Genomic DNA, 17333 nt, shown 5'->3' with positions numbered 1-17333 from the left:
TTGGTTATGCAACCTCATGGGTTTCATTAGTTTTCCTTTAGTATCAACAGCTACATAGCCAATTCTGAGTTTAACAATCTAAAGGGTTTCACAAAATTGAATATTTAACTTGAATGTTTACTTACCACTTTAAGGGAGTCTATAACTAGGATCAAAAGAAAAAAAAAAAAAAAAAAAGATAGTAATACAAGCAAAGAAGAAATTAAAAGCACAGTTAAATGATTGAAAAGAAATCAAAATTATAAATGATAAAGTATCCAAATCCCACTTGTAAGAACATAGATTCAAGAAGGGAAAGAAGTCAAATGGGAAAATATTCATCTTGATTTCTCTGACGTATGGCAATTTTCCTGGAGAGAGAAGAGGTTTAAAGGAATTCAAACGGCTCCATAGCTCAGGGGTTAGAGCACTGGTCTTGTAAAGGAATTCAAACATCAAAATACTTAATTTACCCAGTAGTTAGGTGCAATGAAAAAAATAAGCTTTATTAAGGAGAACGAACTTTGACCTTTTTGCTCACTTGAGGGCAACTTAATTCTATAAATGCATTTGAGTTTCAAACATTTTAATTTTCTCCCAAATGATCTTTTATCTCTTTAAAAAGGAGAGAATCAAAGGAAATGATAGTTTTTAAGAATATGAGTCTTAGTTCTAAGGAGATCTGAGCCTAAGACTTGAACTTTCATGTGAACTCAGGGATCCTTACAGATCCTGTAAGTTGGCAAAATCTGATCAGCTCTGGAAAAGAAACATGTTCAGGGTTTGTTTTTTTTTTTAAGTCAAAATTTGAAGTGGCCCAAAAAGAAAAAGTCAGAATACCCACAGTAATTGTAGAAATAAATTTCAAGACACTTTAGAAACATTTTTTTTAACTTACAATGTATTTCCAGGTCACTAAGGAAACAAAATACCACCACTGTGTTTTACTACTTAATTGGTCAAAGGCATTGGGAAAAAAGTATTTTATATACTCAACAGGCTCACCTCAGTTCTATTTGCATTGGCAGATCAAATGCACTTGACAATGACTACATCAAACATAATCAGAAACTAGGTTAAGATTCTAGAAGATGCCATAAAAGAAAAAAGAAAGGAATGTTGGAACAAATTCATAACTGGATCAAAACAGTAAGAAGTATCTAAAATGCTTCTTCTTCCATAGTGAAAATGAATATTTGACATATGACTGGGAAAGAAAGATCATTACAAATTTTAATATCAACTTGCAATAGAGTACAGTAGAGCAGGGATTAAAAAAAGCCACTATTATATGTATTAAAGAATGATATTTTGGGGGCACCTGGGTGGCTCCTTCAGTTAAGTGTCTGACTTGATTTCAGCTCAGGTCATGATCTCAGGGTCCTGAGATCAAGCCCCACCTCCAGCTCTGTGCTCAGTCTGCTTGAGATTCTCTCTTTCTCCCTCTGCTCCTCTCCCCTCTTCTTGTCCTCTCTCTCTCTAAAATAAAATAAATAAATAAAATCTTGTTTAAAAAAGAGTATTTTTCAGTGCTATATTATAAAGCATTATTTCTTTATTTCACAGTATTATATTCTGTATATAAATCTATCAGATAATGAAATTCTCAAAAAGAGGGGCTTTGTATAATTCATCTTTATATTTCTGGTTTCTAACAAATTATCTGCCTTATGGAAAATACTCAGTGTGTGAATATTAAATTAATTAACAAATACTATTTCATAGTGATACCTTAGTTGTAGAGGGCTTAATTAAAATTTTATTTTATATCTTGATATATAAAAAATAGATACTTGAAGACAGAAGGCCTAGGTTCTAATTCCATTTTTTCAACAAACAAATTGTATGTCTATTCCTGTTCTCGATTAAATGAGAATATTAAAAGAGAAATGCAATAAAATGTAAATGGCTCAAAAAGAATGAGTAAAATCCTAAATTAAAATATGACACACTTAGAATAATTGTATGCAACTTCAAGTAGAATTATTTATACAATAAGGAAGAAAATGTGGTCATTTGTCTAAATTAAAAATAGACCATGTGCCATAAAGGTGTTTCTACTTTCTGGGCTAAAGTTTCAGGATACTTTCAGTGAATCTCGAAGGACCCTCTTCTGAGGACCAGCCAGGATTCCCAGATTAGCTGCTGGAAGTAAGGAATCATGCCAGCATTTTCCTGAGTGCTTGCTAGGAAAAGTTACAGCTAAAGAATAGTGGGATTGTAATTTTGTGGGTAATTCTTTTTATTACTTTTTTTTGGATTATCTATAATTTCTAATTTCTCAGTACTAACTGCATTGCTTTCATAAAAAGCAAACACAAAGGCATTTAAATAGGGATGTTGTTGAGAGGGCCTCCATCTGTAAAATAGAAGGGGCTCTATTTCTAAATAAGAAAAGGCAGGGCTATCAGACAATCTTTTAAATACAGAACATTAGCAAAGTCAGACATATATACACAGACAGGTTTGCTGGTCTGGTAGACATAGCAACTATTTGTCAATATGAATGTCCTTTTTTTACAGACATGTGGAAGAATCACACTTCCCTACTCTTTTGAAATTGAACATGGCTGTATGATCTGGCAGGTGAGTGAAATATGAATAGAGACAGTGAATAGAAGAATTGAACAGCTGATGTGCAACTCTGCATGCTTTCTTCCTCTACCCCTCTGAATGTTGAGACTGTGTATTGCTTATGGTGTAGGACAAGGTGGCAAAGTGTCACTCAGCCTGGGTCACAGTTTGCTGTGTAGAAAACCAATGACTTGGAAAGTGCCTGGTCCTGCAGCAGGCCTTACATGAGCAAGAAATAAACTTTTGTTTAAGTTAGCCACAAAAATCATGGTGGTGTCTGTAACTACATCACCTAGATTTGTCTGATTAACATCACTGGCATATGGCATAGCCCAAAATACATAGCCTTTTTGTAAACTTGCTAAAGTAGAAAACCAAAAGGTAATCTCTGGCAGGAATTGCAAGTGAGGATTCATGGTTTATTGGGTAAAGTAAGCTTGTGAATCAGGTGATACAAATCAGCCCATGTTTGAATTTAGGCTTTATTATTGGTCTGTTGTATGGTTTGGACAAGGTTACTTTATTTGTCACCCCACTTTATTACCCCAATTGTAAATTAGGATTAACAATCTAAAAATTGACTGGGTTTATGTCTATGTTGAGATGATGTCTAAAGGATTTAGTACAATTGACCCTCAATACATTTTATTTTTTCCCATATTTTTTCTTTATTCATATAACTACCTACTATATGCTAGGAAAGGAAAGGTAATGTTCTAGGCTCTAAGCCTACAACAATGGACAAATCAAAAAATTTTTGACCATATTTTGCAATGGAATGCAAAAAGCCAGGCATTTAGTTAGAGGAATTATATGTTTGTGATTTTCCTCTGGAGATATTCAATAAGACCTTTAAAAGCTTTTTAACATTCAGTGTAATATGTGGACAGACAATAGACTTTCTTTAGTGGGAAATAAGACCAGACCATAAGCAGCAGAGGTAAGAAACAATACCTGCCTTATTCATAGCTTTCATAGTTATATCCTCAGTGCTTGGCACAGAACCCAACCAAAAACAGAATTTGTGAAATTAATAAATAAATGAATGAGTGAACACATTAAGTGTGCACCAACCCAGAGAACAGAATAAAATGTGTGGCTCACAGCCTATTTTTTTCCTGTCATTCATTGACTCATGCAGTAAATATTTAAGGTCTGCTTTGGGTGTTGAAGGTATAGCCATGATTGAAACCGAGTCCCTGTTACCATGGAGTTTATATTCTCTAGGTCCTTAAAAATTATTTTTGATGACAGGTGGGTGGTTAGGCCTATTTTTGTTCTAAAAATAAGCTTATATAGTGATCTCAGTTCCGTGAACTTCGGTAAATTGGAGTGTCATCAGAGATTAGTCTAAATACTTATAAAATAGTTTCAGAGTAGTACAAGATTTACTGTGTTTATGGTTTCATTAAAAAAAGGGGGCATTGATATTTGCATTTGAATTGCACTGCTACATCTGTCATTTATTTCCACATTATTAGCCCATGGGTTGGTAATTAAGAATGCTTTGGCTAGAGAGGACAAAATGACTAATTGAGTTTGTTCTCATAACAATGACTTAATCTTTGGCTTTTGAAGGAAATAAACAATAACAAAAGCAAAGACTCAAACCTTAAAGTAAACTACATGGTGCCTTGAAGGAAAATAAGTCAACTGTTTTAACAAAAATTGGGGTGGAGGGTGTGTGAGGTAGTGGTTAATCCAGATACACTTTATGCCGTACAAGTAAGCAAGTTCAGTGCTCTAGCCTGGATACTAGATACAGAACTTCCTGACCCATTCTTATTTTCCCCATTCTTACCTGCTTCATGAAAGATGAGAAAATACCTAGTATAAAAGTTGTAGACAAGGTAGACAAGTTCTATTCACTTTTATTACAAAGGCATTATAAAGAGTTAATATAACATATATACTGTATCGGCCTCTATTTCTCTTATTTTTTAAATTTTAAAGGTCTAATTGACTTCATTCAATGATTCATGAATTGAGCAGCATCCCATCTTGCAGACAGAAAGGAGCTCTGAGGAGCTGTACGAAACAAAAGACTTTTATAGGCAGAAAGAAGAGGGAACAAGGGAGTGATACTAGCAAAAGTGTTACAATAAAGTCGCTTTCCTTTACGGGATGGAAGGGGTCTGTAAGGCAGATCTCTTCACTAGTGCTGACCAGATGATTCCTCACTGACTGGTTTAAGATTCCATTTCTGTGAAAGCCAAAACTAATTAAGTATTGTCTAGGTTTGGTGGTGTGGCATTTAGCATAAGTGACTCCACTTTGTGACAGTTGTCTTGTTTTTAACAGGGAGATCTCCATAGGTTGCCTGATTCTCTTTTACTCTTTTTAACAGGTATTTTGGGTTTAATTCAATTCTTTTTGTTTGTAAGTTACAGCTTTCTTTTGTTTCCTGAAACTTTTGATTCCCTGATATTTTCAGTGGGTTTATGCATTGAAAAAAATATATATTTTTAAAGATTTTATTTATTTGAGATAGAGAGAGCAAGAGCAGGGGAGCAGAGGGAGAGGGAAAAGCAGGCTCCCCGCTGAGCAGGGAGCCCGATGCAGGGCTCCATCCCAGGACCCTGGGACCATGACTTGAGCTAAAGACAGATTATTAATCGACTAAGCCACCCAGGTGCCCCTGGGAAAAATATTTTTTATTATAGTTGACACACAATGTTACATTAGTTTCAGGCATGCAGCACAGTAATTCGAGAAATTTATATATTATGCTATGCTCTCCCCAAGTGTAGCTACTCTCTGTCCCCATACAGTGCTATTACAAAAATTTCAATAAATGTTTATGGCCATTATTATTAAAGTCTCTTAATAAGAGAAAGAATATTTAAAAAGGAGTCATGTTGTCTTACTCATAATCAGAAAAATGGACTAAATTATCTTTCAATGACTTACAGCAATTCAATAACATTGATATTTATTATTACACTACAACAACACAAGCCTAACAGTAATACTTATTTTGCCACAATTATTAAATGCAAATTTCTAATATCATCAAGGAATGTCACACTTTCAAACTCTTTATCTTCTCTCTCTGAACATTAAACATCACATCTAAATCTCCACTCTTTTTTCTAAGGATACTAAGTTTGCTGCCCTTAACAATTTTTTTTCTAAATATTTACAAATGTAAACTTGGTATGGTACTATGTGAGGAAGACTACCAGTCAATATCTTTCATGTCAAAATTACATGATAGAGTCATATCCTATACGATGAAATAGGATGGGAGCTAAAAGTACTTCCCTAAGACCTGTCATCCTGAAAGCAATGCATCAAGCCATAGAATCTTCAGGAAAGCAGTGCAAAGTGCAAACCAAACCAATCCTGGGCAAGACTCCAGCAATGACACAGCCCAGAACCTTATGGTGTGGGAATACACCACTAACAGCTTTAGGTCCATTGCCCAGCTTTGGTGAACCAATTTCTTTACTTCTAATGTCCATTGTAAAGGAAAAGTGAAAACCTGGCCCAGCATTTACTTGTCAGATGCATGCTATCCCGACATGTAAGCTATTCCCTACCTAATTGAGGGATGTTACAAATCTGCTAAATATCTCTGGAGGTTGAAAACTGTATTTGTCAATGCATCAAATATAAGAATGGTCATTTATAAAATACTTCTGTAGAGAAAATTATCAGAAATCAGAATTCAGGAAAAGCATGTGATGTTGTACCTCTCAATCGAAAATATCTTTTCAAACAAACATCAGATCATAGAGATTAAAGCAAATGCTTAACGACTAGACTTCCACACAGTTAGGTCTGAAACATAATCCTCTTGTTGGGCTCATTCATTACTGAAAAGCATCAGTGACCTCAGAAAATATTTTCCATGTCTAAACTAAATATGTACAATAAAGCAATAAATAAGATATATGTTAGGAAAGAAAATTGCAGTGTTATTATCTAAATCTAATGGAGACAGACTTCATTAAAATGTTAACTATAGCTTTGAAGATTGTTTCCAAATATCATTAGGTTTGAAAAAATCATGATTGGGCCACAAACCATGTAGTAGTCTTGCCCACAGTTATGATGAGTATTATATGTTCCTCACCCAGTCCATCCTCCATGTACCATCTGGATTTTCTTTACTCATTTCCCACGTCAATAGGTTAACCTAACTAGACAAGAGATCTTGCATTGCTGAAGATTGTTCTAATTTTAATTCTTCCCCCCTTTATGCTTTTCAAAAGTCCTTTATTGACACAATTTATTATCTTAACATCTGACCCCTTTTGTTTTCCCATTCATTCTTCCTCTTATCATCTCTTTTAATCTCAGCTCAATAAATTGTATTTACTTTCAGTTCAGTTATTTCTTTTTTATACCTTAAAATTTCCATTTTCCACTTCAATTTCATAGCTCTTTCTGTGACCCAACATTCCCAAGTTGGTCCCTGGATTTTGCATAAACTGCTTTATCTTACCTAGGCTGTTTCTCATCTGACCTTAACACTCTAGTGATTACCTATGAAAACTTCACTACCTGTAGCCTTTGGCATGTAACTAAAATCTCCTGATGTGGAGTAACAAGAACATAAGCTTCTGTTCACAGCACTCTACTACTAATACTGACCAACCAAATAATGCAAAAGCATGAATGAGTTTATTATTTATGTTAAGCTCTTTGCCAATTTTCATTAGGACAGCTCTGTTTTCTCTTATGCTTTGTGCATTTGGACCAGCAGTTATTTTCATGAATATACTATCTGCAGCTTACTACAATTTAATGCAGAACACTGAGCTCCCAGATCTTGGTTTCTAATACCTGTTCCAGCAAAAGGAACCAGAACTTCTTGGAGTAAGGGCTGATTTTAGGACTGGGGCAGAAAATATATAAAATGAACCTGGAGCATTTGTAGTGCCAGAAGTTAAGAAAAAGAAAACCTACATTAATGGGGGTATGTCAAAGGGACACAGAAGCCAACTAAAAGAGTTCACAGTGGCTGAAAGATGGAATAATTTGAACAACAAAATAAAGGAAATAGTATTGGGTTATGCAAAGTGTAAAATAAATGTCCATGAGTCCATACTGATATAAATAAATGATAATAAATTAATGGGGAAAAGAGAAAAACGTCTTATGCAAAAAAATCTCAATTTATGTAAACACTCTGTCCTCAAGAAGGGGGAGTAACTCCCCCTACTTAGGTGTGGATTGCACATAGTGATTTCCTACCAAAGAGTAATGTAGAAACAGGGTAAAAAGAATAACTTTACAGTGGAGAGAACTGGAAAGCACTACTTCAGCCAGAATCAAGATCAACATCAACAGGGATGTTATATTGATATTATCAGCTTATACTTTTGATATGATGTGATTAAATGGCATTTTACCTCAATTGTGTTCTTCCAAAAACACATAATCCCAGTCTAACTATGAGTAAAACACTAGGCCAATTCCAGTAGAAGGGCATTAAAAAAAATACCTGACCAGTACTCCTCAAACCCATCAAGGTCATCAAAAGAAAGGAAAGTCTCAGACATTGTCACAGCCAAGAGAAGCCTAAGGAGACATGACAGCAAAATCTAACGTGGAACCCTGGATAGCATCTTGGAACAGAAAAAGGACGTAACGTAAAAACTAAGGAAATTGAATATAGTGTAAATTTTAGTTAAGGATCATGTATCAATACTGATTCATTAATTGTAACAAATGCATCATACTAATTAAGGTGTTTGATGAGGGAAACTGTGTGTAGGGTATATGAGAGCTCTGTACTACCTTCTCAATTTTTCTATAAATCTAACAATCTAAATCTAAATCTAGGAAGTAAAGTCTATTTAAAAATCCAATGCAAAGCTAACAGGGAAAGAAGAGGACAAGGAAAAATGGTGTTTCAGGAATTGTTTCTGGGAGAGAACTTAGAGCATGAAGAGGATATCTGCAACCAAGGATGGATCCCAGAGATTTTTTCCCTGAGGGTATAACATAGGTCTGGAGAGTATCTATCCTTTGGTGAAAAAGATGTTAACGACTGGCCTTCTCCTCCCTCGGGGCTACATCAGTGTTGTCGTTTATCTATAACACTCCCACCCATGACATACTACTCAGCTCAGCTTTAAGTCCATATCCTCAGAGAAGCTTTTGCAGACTCTTCAGGTGAGGTTAGATCTCCTAGTATTGCTCCCCAGAAGACTGTACTTCCATTTTCCAGCATACTTTTTTGTAAGAAAATTGCTCAATGCCCTTTCCCATGAGGCTGTAAACTCCACGAGAGCAGAACATATGGTATTCACTAGATGGCAAGTGCTTAACACACATGTGTTCATTGATCAATTAATAAGGTGAATTCCAGGAGTAAGAAAAGGAAAGCCATGCCCCTGTGGAAGGTAAATGACCCAGAAATATTTCCAGATTATATGTGTGAGGCACAGAAATGAAAATATTGGAAATGCTACACATGGTTTCATCACTCAACCACGTATTATGTTTGGGATATTGACATTGGTAACAAAAATACTTGCAAAAATTGTGGTAGCCAGCCTTAGTGGGTGAAGAAAGCATTCTAACTTCAGTAACAGAACAACTTAAAACTAATCATGAAAATTTAAAATAATAATCATTATTATCACTTGTTTAGTGGATACTCTACTATTTAGTAGATACTATAGATATTTAGTAGATACTTATTTGGTAGATACTATAGATAGAGTATATATATTGGGCACTGTGTTTAGTGTATAGATACATATATTGATTTACCCAGAAAGCCACAGAGTTGGGATTTAAAGACATGAAGAATAGAAGGTAAGGGGAGCTTCTGCTCTTAACCTGTTCCCTTCACGGCCTCACCTTTAATCAATTGACTATTTTATTTTCTGAATATTTCAGATTAAAAAACAACAAACTGAGGCTTAGGGAGACTGCTATTTGCAAAAAATCACTTAAGTGACTGTAATCCAGACTCTGTATAGGCTCTGTCTGACTCAGGTTCTTAACCATCATATCACAGAGCTTCTTAACATTATAGTTTCCCGGGACAGCAAGATTCATGTATCTACATCATTCATTCTACTCTTTACCCTGAATTTACCTCCTTCAAGTTTGAAACATTATCTCCTATTTTAGAGTCCCAAAGAGGCCAATACACCTGAACAATAAGCTTCACCCTATTCACATCTTTTGGCTCTTTTAAAGAATGGGCTGATGGCTTTCATAGTCTTCTCCTTATAGGATTTGAGTTCCACTAGTATTAACTACCAATGATAAAAACAGTAATATCCCTTAGATCATTTGAATTTACCAGAATCTGAACTACTCTCCTTAGTTATCAAGTAATAGAGAGTGACTAGAAGTATACACTATATTCAAATCACCCATGATTTATGGCTTTGATAAAAGGAAAAACTTATTGTCAGCTTTATTTCCCATACATTTTTGGTGATTCACTTTAGAATCACCTCTGGCTAAACTCTTGAGGAAACAAGATTTCTTCTTCTATGCATTTAACCCATAGGGCCTTTAACTTATACTAGGTAGCCTTGAGTATCCTGTTTTTATTTTTCTGCAAGCTTCTGGAAAGAAAGACTAATTCTTAATTATTTTTGCATTCTTCTAGTGTCTAGTACCATCTCTGGTATACTGTAGGTGTTTAGTAAAAGTTTGCTGACATGAAAGAAGTTTAATTGATTGTTGAGGAGAGAGTCCCCTCTCTTGTTGACAGAAAGAGCTCCATGGTACACACTCTATTGATCTTTGTGTTCCCTTCTTGAAGCTTAGTGCCTGCTAGTAGATGATAGCATTCTGTAAATGTTTGTTGAGTTGGATAAACTGTTGCCTAGAATGCATCTGTTTATGCTTTTTTGTGCAATCCATCATCACATAATTTATACTTTATTCAACTTAACAAACATTTAGTAAAATAGAATAAGATAGATAATCTGGTTTGGTTCTCAACTCTGTCAGTCACTTGGTAAATAACCTTGGAAGAAATAATTAGTCTTTCTGAGTCTCAGTCCTTTCCCCTGTAAAAGGAGCAGCGTAAGATTATATGAGATAATTAAGATAATAAATATGAAATACTTAGTACTGCGTCTGGCACATAAGTGTTCAATAAATGTGTACTAAATCATCTTAATATTAATTTTAAGTGATATAAAGGCATCACATTTAGAGACCATAAAGAGGGAAATACATATTGGTTGTATTTGTAACATACATATGCTTCTAATAGCAGCGGTGCTGATGATAATGGCATAGAAAAGTCAGATCTAGGGAAACAAAGAAAAGAATGCACTGGGAAAGAGCAAGAGAGGCCTTACGTAAGATCGTTTGTTGGCAAAGAAAGTAATGTCTGTGTCCTGAAAGGGCTTCCGAAGTCAGGACATGCCCGCAGGAGACCTCTGGATTCCTTGCCTCTCTCACTCACTCGCTAACCTTTCCCTTGGCCTCCTCCACCTTGGCTTCCTGGCCTGTTGCATACGATCCAGATTCTTTTTTAGAATGGTGTGGGCTTGTTTGTCCAGGCTTAATTCTTAGGAAAGCAATTCCAAATATGCTGCACTTTTCAAGCAATCTGTAGAGATTGGAATAATAGAGAGGAGTGTGTTGTTTAGCCGAAGAATAGCTTTTTCTTTCTCTCTTATCCATCAAAGAATGGATACCATCTGAGCTGAACTGAAATGCCTGAGTCACTGTGAAGTCACATATTCTGAGCATTTTTCCAGGATCATGAAGGAACTATGACTGCTGACTTAGAGAAAGCAAAGGGAAAATTAGATGCTATTAAAACTACCTAAACATTTTAGTGAATCTTCCGGAATTCCATGCTATTGTTTTTGTTTGTTTGTTTGTTAAAGATTTTATTTATTTGACAGAGAGAGTCACAGTGAGAGAGGGAACACAAGCAGAGGGGGCGGGAGAGGGAGAAGCAGGCTCTCTGCGGAGCACGGAGCCTGATGCGGGGCTCGATCCCAGGACCCCGGGACCACGACCTGAGCCGAAGGCAGACGCCTAACGACTGAGCCACCCAGGCACCCCATTCCATGCTATTGTTAAGCATGGTCATATAAACTATTAATAGCTTATTATTCTGATAAACCAATTGCATTTTTGAGGAATAAATATAGGTGTAAATGTAAAGACTAAATTAATGGACTAACTATTTATATTTATATATAATATATATTATTTGTATATATATTCACACACATATTTAGGATCTAGATAAACTAATAAACTACTGAAAAGATGTATGAGAAATCAACAAATATATTGAGAATGCAAGAAAACAAAATTCTCATATATTTCCACCACGAATCTGATCAGGTAGATCTTTTCTAGAGAAAATTTACCATATTTATAAAGCATCCTCTTTCTGTGACATAAACACATAGGGTATAGTACATTAAAAAAAAAAGAGTGGAAGGCCATTTTCAATAATGTGAACAGTGATATTTTCTGAGTAAAAACATTAAGTGTGGTTTTAATGTTTAATTTGTGTTTTTCAAGTTGTTAATAGTAAACATGTATTGAACTTGAATGCTATTGCTACTTTGGCTATTGCTGTCACTTTGGCATTTGTAAAAAGACAAACTAAATGAGAATTTGTGAAAGAAATGACATAAATTAATCACACCCACTGAAAAAGAGATCTCAAAATGTAGGTTTTTGTGAAAATTGCCAGTACAATAGTGCCATCTTTATAGATGTGCTCAACAGTAAATTGAAATTCTTAAAATTTCGTAATTTAACTGAAATAAGTGCAGTTAGTTCTAGATAACTGGAAAAAGAGTGCTCTAAAAAAATGTTTTTAAGAAAGAAGAAATAATTACATGGGTTATTTTTCCCACTGATTTTCTATGCACAGGGGAGAAATGTCACATGAGGAATGTTATATTCAACAGAAATCGTCCTAGCAAAGAAACCATATTTTCTTAGAGAAATCACTTGATAGGTATAACAGTGTAATGGGAAGGGCCTGCCCTGCATCCAAACACCTGTTAAACACAGAAAAAAAGGGAGAAGTGAAATGGGGTACAGAAACAGATAAGGTGGCAGTCTACTGCCCTGAGATTTGACCCTCCAATATTAATTACCAATAGCTAATACCAGTTGAGCATTTACCATGTGCCAGGAACCATACTAAGTTCATTATGTGTACTAAAACATTTAAATCTTCTAACAATTCTAAACAGTTGGGTTCACAAATCCTTGTTTTAGGAGAGGTTGTATATTGGATTTTTTGTGTAGACACAGGCACCTGGAGGTAGAAAGAAATATGAGGAGGGGGTCTGGTGTGTAAAACCAGAGTTGCTTCTTGAAATCTTACACATTTGGAATTAGGGACAACTTTGGCCAGATTTTGAAGAGAAAGGAGGTTCCAAATGATATAGGAGATACACTTATTTGAAAAAAAAATTAGACTGGAGAATAACAAAAGGAAAAATTTGCCCATTTTTCTCCACTAGGAGACACAGAGAGGTCTGGTAGAAAAAAAACTTAACTTGTATGTGGGGCTGGCTTTATGGGCATACTAGCTGTGTGTTCACAGAGGAACTGTGAAAGGACCCCTCACTTAGTTTAATGCTCTGTTATTGCTATCTTGAAATTCATATTAATTTTGAACAAGGGTCCCTGCATTTTTGTTTTGCACTGTCCCTGCAAGTTATGTAGACAGTCTTGCCTATCTACAAAATGGGGATAACAATACTTGCCTCTACTGATGAGCATGGAATCACCTATGTTTAGGATGCACTAAGGAACCTGACATACTCAGAATTACTTTTTCTAAGCTTACATCACAGGCCAACTTAAACTAATGTACTTTTAGGCCCAGGGTATAATTCTTTGTCAGAGAAATTGATGGGAAGAGAGAGAAGAGGAGAAAAAGATAGTGATTGAGGCTACCCTGATGGTGCTACCTGCAGTTCTTATTCTTTTAGCTGCAGAAATGAGGACATTTCTCAAGCTACTCAGACCACATGGCCAGCAACATTCTATAAATGAAATATTACGGTAATGCTTAGTGATTTGTTTTGTGAACTTCAAACTCTGTATCAGAAGAATTTTGCAAAGGATAATTCCATAAATCCTACTCCTACTCAAGGCTATGGAAATGCAGAGTCCAAAATCAAACTTGTTAATTGGGCCTTGGGAATTGCAGAAGTATGAGGTAGGTCAAGGCAACTCAAATCACTCACCAAATATACTTTAAATATTTAATAGTAAAGGGGCATCTGGGTGGCTCAGTTTGTTGAGCGTCCAACATTTTGTTTTGGATTAGGTCATAATCCCATGGGTCATGGGATTGAGTCCTGCATCCAGCCCGATGTTGGGCTCCACACTTAGTGGGGAGTCTGCTTAAAGATTTTCTCCCTTTGCCTCTACGTAGCCCCACTTTGTCTCTGTCTCTGTCTCTGTGTCTCTCTCAAATAAATAAGTAAATCTTAAAAAAAAAAAAACCTTAATAGTAAAAATGTAGCGAGTCTCTGTAATTGCAGTGTTCTGGAGAAATACACAGTGAGTGAAAGTGAAAAGAGAGTTACCCATAAATATGATAGCATTTTTAAAACAGGGTAGGAAGATGGAAGGAATTTTGTGCATGTCCTGATTTTATAAACACTGCCCACAGAGCTAAAAATATTTAGTTAAGACAATGTAACTAGCCAGGGACAGATTAGAAACTAGAATCCACATGTCTTTTTGCCAGTCCAGTTCTCATTGGCTAGTTCAGTCTCTCTACAGGTCACTCAATGTAATACAAAATGGCTCTGGACAAAAGAAAGACGTAATCAGTACATTATGGGTCATTCAACAGTATGCTTTAAAGAGCTCACACTCAGAAAGTTGCTATAGTTTCCAAAGCCTGATGCATTTGCCATTTTCTATCGTTAAACGATAATGAACACTAACCCTTTTATAAATAAGCCATAACTCATTTTAACAAATAATGTCGATTCTAGAATAGTAAAAAAATGCTGTGGAAATAAGTACAGCTTTCTTTCTGGAGTAATTTGAGTTGGTCATATCCTAGTTTATCATAAATAGAGTATAATATAATGGCTAAAGCCAGCACTTGGGAGGGTACAGTTGGGGACAGGGGTAGAACCTGTCCTTTGACCAAGGTATTTTACCTCTTGAAACCACTGTTTCTTTTCCTGTAAATTAGGGACAATAATATAAGAAAAACTGTAAGTATAGGATGATATTCTCTATGTAAATCTCTTTAGCCTGATGATCTGGTTCATAGTAAGCTCTCAATAAATGAAAAATACTATTATCAGTATTACTTTCACCAAAATGGCAGAAGTGGTAGTACTTGAAGTATCCTAGCTTTGGAGAATGCTGGTACACAACAGAAGTAGATAAGAGATTTAAGAGACCTTTAAAAGTGCATTTTAGGGGCACCTGGGTGGCTCAATCCTTAAGCTTCTGCCTTCGGCTCAGGTCCTGATCCTAGGGTCCTGGGATCAAGCCCCGCATCAGGCTCCCTGCTCGACGGGAAGCCTGCTTCTCCCTCTCCCACTCCTCCTGCTTGTGTTCCCCCTCTCTTGTTTCCATCATTTAAAAATCTGGGGGCGCCTGGGTGGCTCAGTCGCTAAGCATCTGCCTTCGGCTCAGGTCATGGTCCCAGGATCGAGCCCTGCATCAGGCTCCCTGCTCGGTGGGAAGTCTGCTTCTCCCTCTCCCATTCCCCCTGCTTGTGTTCCCTCTCTCGCTGTCTCTCTCTGTTAAATAAATAAATAAAATCTTTAAAAAAATAAAAAATAAACAAAAATGCATTTTAGATCATTAAAAAATATATAATTCATACTCTGAGAAACATTTTGAAAAACTTATTTCATAATGTTTCCTTTCAGACTTTGGTCCCTTTGGAAAGCAAATAATCTCGTCCTTTTCCTTGTAACCAGAGTAAACCATCCAGAGATTTAATTCCATGTGAATAGTTTAAGATAATTCAACCTAAATAAACAAATGACTCCCTATAACCTAAAGAAGAGCTAAAAGCATCATAGCCATGAAAGCAAATAATTCATTGACTTTATGTTCCTCCTAGGCAGCTTATTTCACCCTAAAATTACATCTGAAACATGATTTCACCATTGCAGGTTTATGGAATTTTTCAAGTGGTTAATGGTATTCAGATATATGCATTCTACCATGTAAATATAAATGCAGCCAATAACCAGTTTGATTAATGTCTCATCAATTTTAGTACCTGGATAAAAAAAAACAAGTCAGGAGGATATACTGGGACCTTTATAACATGGACTGAAACATATTCTGTTTCCATACTTTAAAAAAAATTTCTAATTTGCAAGATCATAATAAGGTGCATAGATTAGATAATAATGTAATATCAATGTTGCTTCCCTGATCTTGAAAATTATTTAGGGGCAAAGGGTATCATGTCTGCAACTAACTCTAGAAGAGATCAGAAAAAATCTATACTATAGAGAGTGAAGGATAAAGCAAACAATAAAATGTTAATGTGCAGGCTCTAGGTGATGGGAATATGAAAATTCTTTGCATTCTTCTTGAAGTTTTTCTTTTTAAATCTGAAATTATTTTAAAGTAAAAAGTTAAACAAGGCTAATTTACACCAATGGTCTTGGTAGGTCTTTACCATGAAGACAAAGAGAAGAGGACTCAATGAAAGTAAAGGAATAAATCAGGGACCAGGAACAATGGGGATGTAAGTAATCCAGAAGGTCTTGAATAGTGGGTGCAGTGTAATAGGGCAATGTTGTCCTGTGGGAAGTTAAGTCAGGATGTTATAACCAGGGGACTGAGAGGAATAGACTGCATTTTAGAAAGATTACACTAGCAGAAGTGTGAACCATTCAAGATGGGAGTCAGAAAAGCCAGTTAGTAATTAGCTTAATAATGTAAAGAGTGAGTACAAGGGTCTGAATTAGGGTGGACGCTGTATGGATGAAAAAGCAAGTATGATAAAATGTAGTAGTAAGGAGCACAAGTTCTGGTTTCAGATCCCAGGTTGCATTTCCTAGCTATGTCATCTTCAGTGAGTTACTTAACCTTCCTGAGATTTAATTTTCCTTATCCACAAGATGGACAAAATAGGAATATATCCCTCACAGAGTCATTAAGATTAACAAAAGAGATTAATAAATACAAAATGCTTAGGGCAATTTTGTGGCACATAGAAAGGACCCAGTAAATTAAAGAACTCAATAAATTTAAGGAGTCCTTAAATTGAAGGACTAGCAAAAGAACACACCTAAAAAAAAAAATCTTCTTATAGGCATTATCAAGATCTACCTGTTAATTAGTTGTGTTTTTAGCCTCAGAGAATGACAGTACCTTTCACTTCGTGCCCAGGCTTCTCAACCTTGGTATTACAGGATACCAATCATCCTAGCTTCTACCCACTAGATACCAGTAGTTGACCCCCCAGTTATGAGAATCAAAATGTATCCAGATATTGCCAAATGACCCCTGAGGGAAAGAATTGCCCCCTGAGTGAGAACCAGTGACCTAGATGATGAGCAAAGGAGGAGAAGGAGCAGGTTTAGCACAAGACACCAGCAACAGGATCCTCCACTGAGGTCAACATACAGAGTGTTGGGTTAGGGAAGCATTACTACCCAGAACTTTCTTTCCATTTCAGCTGTCCCAGCAAGACTCTACTAGGTAGTCTACCAGGAAACCACAGCTATGGACAAAAAGGGTGCTGTTGCTGAATTGCCATAGAAGTAACATGTTTTAAAGGATGTTTAAAAATGTAGAAAGTACAAAAGGCAGATTACAAAATGGTGTTTTTATAATTTATATATAAATATATTTACACA

This window comes from Mirounga leonina, unplaced genomic scaffold (genome assembly GCF_011800145.1).
Source record: "Mirounga leonina isolate KUSES-001 unplaced genomic scaffold, KU_Mleo_1.0 Mir_165, whole genome shotgun sequence".
NCBI classification, from domain to species: Eukaryota; Metazoa; Chordata; class Mammalia; order Carnivora; family Phocidae; genus Mirounga; species Mirounga leonina.
Note: the sequence above shows the minus strand (reverse complement) of the source record.